The 9296-nt window shown below is 42.5% G+C and overlaps 1 pseudogene; it reads right to left on the bottom strand.

Annotated features, from left to right (window-relative positions):
• Window positions 1-278: 278 nt before the first annotated feature.
• On the bottom strand, window positions 279-396 carry LOC126337284 (5S ribosomal RNA; annotated as a pseudogene).
• Between the last annotated feature and the right edge of the window lie 8900 nt (window positions 397-9296).

Here is a 9296-nt window from a genome sequence, read left to right on the forward strand (position 1 = left end):
ATTTAAATTATTTCTTTTAACATTCAAGGTTTTGTCTGGAGTTACTTTTCTTGAACATATACTTATCGCTCGTCCTCCAGTGGTTGCCAATTTTAAGGATGTCTATCCTTCATCAGCTGAACTACTCTTCAGCCCACCGGCGTCTCCGGATGCGAATATGGAGGGGCATGTCGTCAGCTCATCGCTCTCTGCCGTATGTCAGTTTCCGAGACCGGAGCCGCTACTTCTCAATCAAGTAGCTCCTCAGCTTGCCTCACAAGGGCTGAGTGCACCCTGCTTGCCAACAGCGCTCGGCAGACCGGATGGTCACCCATCCAAGTGCTAGCCTAGCCCGACAGCGCTTAACTTCGGTGATATGACGGGAACCGGTGTTACCACAGCGGCAAGGCCGTTGACAACTGAACTACTGATTGTGGTATTTATTATCACAGTATCTACAGCCTCATGTAACTTCAAACATACCTAAACATTCATCAGTGCTTTAGTATTCCACTTATTTACGTACTGGTTCTTCCTGATAATTCTGTTAACCTTCACTTTAGTCACTCTTAATACTAAGTGAACATGTAATAGTACTAGACAGTACGGAATTTATCTGAACTGTCATTGCTTGTTTTCTTTTTTCTTTTTTTTTCTTGCCTAGAGATATGGAAGTAGTTCGCCTCTAGTTGTTTTTAAACGAACGTATAGATAGGGAACGTGTTTTATACATTATTTTGAATTTATCTAACTGTATTGATCACTTATAGAGAGAAAATTAAAAGCCTGCGTTCACTGGTTTACAAAAAATTACTTTATTCTTTTGGCCTAAACTGGATTCAGGGAGAGACGTGCATCTATGTCATTAGTATTAAGTGCTCTCATTCGAAAGACTCACACAGTGTTTACAAATTTAGTAACTGTATATCATTTTATGGCCAAGAGTTTCGTCACATTAAATATCGTTTTACTAAATGAGGATTTCCGGGAACGAGACCGGAATACACGTGAGTTGGCATCTGACATTGGCCTTTCCTACATGGAAATAATTATTTCTCATTCAGTGTATCAGTAGACGACACGATACTAACAACATGCTGCCATCTGAAAATGAGCATATTAGCGTGAAACCGGTTGTGGCTGAAATGAAAAAGAAAACTTTTATAAATATTGACTGCTAATCTTTAATTTTCTCTCAGTGGGGAACATGTTGCTTTAAGAACTTCTGTTCACACAGTAGAGAAAGTGTCATTTTAAGAATTTAATCTATACTTACTGAACTGGGAAGAGTCCCAGCATGAATCAATCATCCAACATTTATTAATGCTGGTGGTGATGTTAACCACATAATGGTAATTAAATGATTAAACACTCATTCCATTCGGAACTGAAGTCCATCGTCAACATTAGTTCTATATATGACATAAAAGAGTTCTTTTCCTTGTGGCGAGGAAGCAGGATCCAAATGTCGTCTTGAGCAATTTCTTGCAGTCTCTGAAACCTATGCTGTCAGTTCATGAAGACTGCTGGCTGAATGTGGTATGAATGTATACATCTTCTCATCACATCTCAGCAATGCTCTAACAGTGAAAATCAGGGAGCAAGGGACCAATGACCGTACATTACTCAAGGCCTGAACTGCAATGTGTGGTCTTGCAATAACTTATGGTCTTGCTTTAACGTACTCGAATGTGTCATTTGATGTCTCGGTGATAAAGGGTATGGCAACAGTGTTTACCATTTTTGCCAGGAATTGAAGAGCATACCCCCCCCCCCCCCCCCAATCAACTATTACCAAATCAGTCCGGTTGCCATATCCAGTAGCTCCCCACACCATGATTCCAGGTATTAGAGAGGTATAGGTCTCGAAAATATTTGCTTCCTGTGATCTTTCATCACTTCGCCTATGCACACATTGGCGTCGATTTGACCGCCAAAAAACAGAAGCGAAACACATTGCTGAACACCACAGAGTGCCACTTCACTCTCGCTCTAAACCACTCTGGTGTCTATGGTATTGCATCAGCGGTAAACAACGAATGATAACTCGAGATACCTCCCTTGGTTCCAGTAATCTGTTACCTCTTAATGGATTACAGCTGTTGTCATAAGACTATTCGTGAGAGCCAGTCGAACAAGCCTACGATCTTCTCGTGGTGCAGTCTTTATGAAAGGACCCGTATTTGCTCTTTTACCACTTAGCTGCCGTCAGTTCTCATCGTCACCATTCATTCTGAAATCATTGCACAAAAACTAACTTTGTGTGCAGTCTGTCAGAATGATGCATTAATCAATGATCGTAATGCCAATGGCCAATGATTCGAAAAGTCCTAAAGATGGCGATAAGCTGCGCGCACAAGCACGTCCTCTGTTCATCATGCTGCGTTCCGATCGCCACCTGAGAAGGTACAGTAAAGTCAGACACGCTATATAGATCAACATAAACATCATTACCGCCCTTTTCATTGCTCATGACAACCACACATTGCTTGTTGTACCACGATACAGCGAGACCTTCAGGGGTGGTGGTCCAGATTGCTGTACACACCGGTACCTCTCATACCCAGTAGCACGTCCTCTTGCATTGAAGCACGCCTGTATTCGGTGTGGCATATTATGCACAAGTTCATTAAGGCGCTGTTGGTCTAGATTGTCCCACTCCTAGACGGCGATTCGCCGCAGATCCCTCAGAGTCGTTAGCGGTCACGTCGTCCATAACCAGCCCTTTTCAATCTATCCCAGGCATGTTCGATAGGGTTCACGTCTGGCGAACATGCTGGCCACCCTAGTTGAGCAATGTCGTTATCCTGAAGGAAGTCATTCACAAGATGTGCACGATAGGGGCGCGAATTTTCGTCCACGAAGACCAGTGCCTCGCTAATATGCTGCCGATACGGTTGCACTATCGGTCGGAGGAAGGCATTCACGTATCGTACAGCCATTATGGCGCCTTCCATGACTACTTGCGGAATACAACGGCCCCGCATGCCACCATAAAACAGCAGGGAACTTCCACCTTGCTGCACTCGCCGGACAGTGTGTCTAAGGCGTTCAGCCTGACAGGATTGCCTCCAAACAAGTCTCCGACAACTGTCTGACCGGCCGTTGTGGCCGAGCGGATCTAGGCGCTTCAGTCTGTAACCACGCGACCGCTACGCTCGCAGGTTCGAGTCCTGCCTTGGGCATGGATGTGTGTGAAGTCCTTAGGTTAGTTACGTTTAAGTAGTTCGAGGGGAGTGATGACCTCAGATGTTAAGTCCCATAGTGCTCAGAGCCATTTCAACCATTTGACGATTATCTGGTTGAAGGCATATGCGTCGCTGAAGAAAACGTGAAGCCAATCCTGAGTAGTCCATTCGGCAATTTGTTGGGCCCATCTCTACCGCGCTGCATGGTGTCGTGGTTGCAAAGATGGACTTCGCCATGGACGTCGGGAGTGAATTTAAGCATCATGCAACCTATTGCGCAAAGTTTGCGTCTTGACACGACGTCCTGTGGCTGCATGAAAAGAAAGATGCTGGCATTCCTTTCAGGGTTCCTCCGAGCTATAATCCGTAGGTAGCGCTCATCCACTGCAGTAGTTGGCGTTGGGCGGCCTAAGCGAGGCTTGTCATGGACAGTTCCTGTCTCTCTGTATTTCCTCCATGTCCGAACAACATCGCTTTGGTTCACTCCGAGACGCCTGGACACTTCCCTTGTTGAGAACCCTTCCTCGCACAAAGTAACAATGCGAACGCGATCGAACCGCGGCATTGACCGTCTAGACATGGTTGAACTACAGACAACACGAGCCGTGGACCTCCTTCCTCGTGGGATGACTGCAACTGATCGGCTGTCGGACCCCCTGCGTCTAATACGCTCTGCTCATGCATGGTTATTTACATCTTTCGGCGGGTTTAGTGACATCTCTGAACAGTGAAAGGTACTGTGTCTGTGATGCAATACCCATAGTCAACATCTATCTTCAGGAGTTATACTGTAGGTACTGGAGTGATGCAAAACTTATATAATTGATCATTTCAGTTCTCATAATTTGCTGTCAGACGTACAGCTTGGTTGTGCAAGTGGTTTAATAACTGATAATGCTATATTTGATTTTCCTTGTGAGGCACTGGAGACATTAAACAAAAAGTTGTTTTAACTAGGGCGTTTGCTGGTTTAGATCATACAACAATACTGCAGAAGTTGCACCATTATAGCATAATCAATTATGAGCTATTAAACCACTTTAAAAAACAAGCTGTACGTCTGAAAGCAAATTATGGGAGCTGAAATGATCAATAGTGTTACTCATGGATTTCTACTAGCCCTAGTCTTTTTACCTATTTCATCCTCTGCTGCCTTCACTTTTTCCAAATTATGCCTCCCCAAACACTAACACCTGAACCACCGAAACGATAGTCTTCGACACTTTTCAAGGCTGCCTTAGGTGTTCCCATCTCTCGCTACACGAGGGTAAGTCCAGCATACAACGAGCAGTTGTCAATACGTTGGTAGGGCAGTGTAACGCCCTACCACAAGAACTGCTTCATACCCATGTCTCGCACTTTTTAATACGCACGGTGCCATCAGAAATTGCGGTAACCAGCGTAATTATTGTCTTTCAATAAAGCACCATTTTTGTTCGTATAATTACGTAATTCTTTCAGCTAAGTTCTGCACCATACTGCAGCAGTTCGTCCCATGTGTGGTTCACGTTTCACTGAGTTACATTATATGACAGGTACATATCATGAGAAAGTTACTTTCCTCCTTAAGTTTTTGACACTAGCGTATACAAATGGTACGTTTTCTAACATAAAAATTGATTCTAAACAACTTCTGTTTGTTGAAGACACTAGCTTGGTACTGAAGGATTTTGAAAGCGGCGTAGGCAAAAATCACATAGTGCCGTACAAGACATAAAATCATGGCTTGTAGAAAATAAATTGATGCTGAATCACAGTTATCCTCAGGTGTAATGGCTTCTAATACACAGCAGCTAAAATTGACTTTTTGCTTACACGCAGTGGACATATGATTAATGAGTCTGAGCAGTCCAAATTCCTAGGTGTTCAGATTGGTGAGAAGCTGTCATGGAAAGCCCACGTTCAGGATGTTGGCCAAAAATTGCCATTAAGACAGCATCTGCGGTAAGTGAAGGTTGTTGTTGTGGTCTTCAGTCCTGAGACTGGTTTGATCTCCCAATACCTACTGCAGCCTACATCCTTCTGAATCTGCTTAGTGTATTCATCTCTTGGTCTCTCTCTACGACTTTTACCCTCCACGCTGCCCTCCATTACTAAATTAGTGATCCCTTGTACCTCAGAACATGTCCCACCAACCGATCCCTTCTTCTAGTCAAGTTGTGCCACAAACTCCTCTTCTTCCCAATCCTATTCAATACCTCCTCATTAGTTATCTACCCATCTAATCTTCACCATTCTTTTGTAGCACAACATTTCGAAAGCTTGTATTCTCTTCTTGTCGAAGTATTTATCGTAAATGTTTCACTTCCATACATGGCTACACTCCATACAAATACTTTCAGAAACGACTTCCTACACTTAAATCAATACTCGATGTTAACAAATTTCTCTTCTTCAGAAACACTTTTCTTGCCTCTGTCGGTCTACATTTTATATCCTCTCTACTTCGACCATCATCAGTTATTTTGCTCCCCAAATAGCAAAACTCATTTACTACTTTAAGTGTCTCATTTCCTAATCTAATTCGCTCAGCATCACCCATTTAATTCGACTACATTCCGTTATCATCGTTTTGCTTTTGTTGATGTTCATCATATACCCTCCTTCCAAGACACTGTCCATTCCGTTCAACTGCTCTTCGAAGTCCTTTGCTGTCTCTGACAGAACAACAATGTCATCGGCAAACCTCAAAGTTTTTTATTTCTTCTCCATGGATTTTAATACCTACTCCGAACTTTTCTTTTGTTTCCTTTACTGCTTGCTCAATATACAGATTGAATAGCATCGGGGAGAGGCTACAACCCTGTCTCACTACCTTTCCAACCACTGCTTCTCTTTCATGTCCTTCGACTCTTATAACTGCCATCTGGTAAATAGCCTATTGCTCACTGTATTTTACCCCTGCCACCTTTAGAATTTGAAAGAGAGTATTCCAGTCAACATTGTCAAAAGCTTTCTCTAAGTCTACAAATGCTAGAAACGTAGGTTTGCCTTTCCTTAATCTTTCTTCTAAGATAAGTCGTAGGGTCAGTATTGCCTCACGTATTCCAAAATTTCTACGGAATCCAAACTGATCTTTCCCGAGGTCAGCTTCAACCAGTTTTTCCATTCGTCTGTAAAGGATTCGCATTAGTATTTTGCAGCTGTGACTTATTAAACTGATAGTTCTGTAATTTTCACATCTGTCAACACCTGCTTTCTTTGGGATTGGAATTATTATATTCTTCTTGAAGTGTGAGGGTATTTCGCCTGTCTCATACATCTTGCTCACCAAATGTTAGAGTTTTGTCAGGGCTGGTTCTCCCAAGGCTGTCAGCCAAGGCCTTGTGTCGACTTAGGTCTTTCAGTGCTCTCTCAAAATCTTCATATCTCCCATTTCATCTTCATCTACCTCCTCTTCCATTTCCATAACATTGTCCTCAAGAACATCGCTGCTGTATAGACCCTCTATATACTCCTTCCACCTTTCTGCTTTCCCTTCTTTGCTTAGAACTGGGTTTCCATCTGAGCTCTTGATATTCATGCAAGGGGTTCTCTTTTCTCCAATGGTCTCTTTAATTTTCCTGTAGGCAGTATCTATCTCACCCCTAGTGAGATAAGCCCCTACATCCTTACATTTGTCCTCTAGTCATCCCTGCTTAGCCATTTTGCACTTCCTGTCGATCTTATTTTTAAGGCGTTTGTATTCCTTTTTGCCTGCTTCACATACTGCATTTTTGTATTTTCTTCTTTCATCAATTAAATTCAGTATCTCTTCTGTTACCCAAGGATTTCTACTAGCCCTCGTCTTTTTACCTACTTTGTCCTCTGCTGCCTTCACTATTTCATTCCTCAAAGCTCCCCTTTCTTCTTCTACTGTATTTCTTTCCCCCATTCCTGTCAATTGTTCCCTTATGCTCTCCCTGAAACTCTGTACAACCTCTGGTTTAGTCAGTTTATCCAGGTCCCATCTCCTTAAATTCCCACCTTTTTGCAGTTTCTTCAGTTTTAATCTACAGTTCATAACCATCAAATTGTGGTCAGAATTCACATCTGCCCCTGGAAATGTCTAACAGTTTAAAACCTGGTTTCTAAATCTCTGTCTTATCATTATGTAATCTACCTGACACCTTTCAGTATCTCCAGGCTTCTTCCATGTATACAACCTTCTTTCATGATTCTTGAACCAAGTGTTAGCTAAGATTAAGTTATACTCTCTGCAAAATTCTACCAGGCGGCTTCCTCTTTCAAATCTTAGCCCTAACCCATATTCACCTACTACGTTTCCTTCTCTCTCTTTTCCTACTGTCGGATTCCAGTCACCCATGACTACTAAATTTTCGTCTCCCTTCACTACCTGAATAATTTCTTTTATCTCATCATACATTTCATCAATTTCTTCGTCATCTGCAGAGCTAGTTGGCATATAAACTTGTACTACTGTGGTAGGCGTGGGCTTCGTGTCTATCTTGGCCACAATAATGCGTTCACTATGCCGTTTGTAGTAGCTTACCCGCACTCCTGTATTTTTATTCACTATTAAACCTACTCCTGCATTACCCCTATTTGATTTTGTATTTATAACCCAGTATTCACCTGACCAAAAGTCTTGTTCCTCCTGCCACCGAACTTCACTAATTCCCACTATATCTAACTTTAAATTATCCATTTCCCTTTTTAAATTTTCTAACCTACCTGCCCGATTAAGGGGTCTGACATTCCACGCTCCGATCCGTAGAACGCCAGTTTTCTTTCTCTTCATAACGAAGTGAAGGTGTCACACGGAAATTAGTCTGCTTTGCTTATTTTCTTTCGCTTATGACTTGTGGCATTATATTTTGGGATAACTCTTCCCAGTCAAAAAGGGAAGTTTTGGCTCAGGAATAGACAGTTCGAGGAATACGTCACGTAAGTTCGTGAACCTCTTGTTGAGGCCAGTCAAGGAGTCAGGGAATTATGACTCTGTCTTCTCAATACAGATGTTTTTTAAAGTCGTTTTTTGTTAAGAGTGTGAGCTTGTTCGCAGTAAATAGCATCAGCAGTTACTACTAGACAGAAACCCAATCTAGATTTGGATCGCACCTCCTTCACTCTTGTCCAGTAAGACCTGCAGAATAGTGCTGCATCCATTTCCAGTAAGCTACCGCAGGAATCAAAAAATCTTAGTAGTTATCCTTTCACTTTTAAGTCTAAACTGAAGAATTTCTTCATGCCTCACTCCTTCTGTTACTGGAAAAAAATTAAGCAAAATCCTATGTTACATTGTTTATTATGTTGAAAATATTCAGCAGCTTATCGTCTGCACAGAACCCGAGATCATTTCATTTTATTTATTATTAACGTTTCTGGTATTAATTTCATGTACTGAATCGTTCCATAATCATGGTGACTTGCTCCCTAGTTTGGTCCTACGGATGTAAACGGGTAATGTAAATAAAGAATAATTCTTCATCTGTAGAAACGACTTTTTTCTGTACTGAAAATAAACTCGCATAATGATGACATTTTAATCAACACATCTCCAAAGGTGTGCAAATTCCGGAGTATCAGTATGATAGGCTATGGTCAAAGCGTTCATGGTGTAGTACTTACCATTTTTGTCAGTATAATTGGCACACAAAATGCAGGCGATTTACACTGACTGTCATTAGGAGGTCTAATGCACTGGAACTGCCCTTTGCCACAACTAAATATCTGCTTTGATAGTAGCAGAGCTACTCTAAAATTTTATTATTTCTTTTGTTTGTTTATTGTACCAGCGAACGTGTTTCGCAGTGGTTATGTTTTCGAGCATGTCGTGCAGCCGGTACGAAACAAGTCGTGCGTGCGGTGAGGCGAATGCGTCGGCCGACAGGCGGTGACATCGCACGCACCGCACGACACGTGGAGCGGCGAGGAGAGGCGGTGCGTGCTGCGTGCCACGTCGTCATTGCGTTCCGATAGTCCGCCCGTCATTTGTTCCGCGGTGATTTGTTGTGGCACTCCGGCGAGAGAGCCCAGCACACCCTAAGTCTTCCCCTAACTTCTCTTCCATTTAAGAACATCCCCCCTCCACACACACACACAGAATTGCTTCAGTAGTTCCTTCTATACAATCCTGGAAACTGAGAAATACACTGATGGCCAATGAATTTGCAGCACCATGGAGGC

The sequence above is a fragment of the Schistocerca gregaria genome, chromosome 2, assembly GCF_023897955.1.
Source record: "Schistocerca gregaria isolate iqSchGreg1 chromosome 2, iqSchGreg1.2, whole genome shotgun sequence".
Taxonomy (NCBI): domain Eukaryota; kingdom Metazoa; phylum Arthropoda; class Insecta; order Orthoptera; family Acrididae; genus Schistocerca; species Schistocerca gregaria.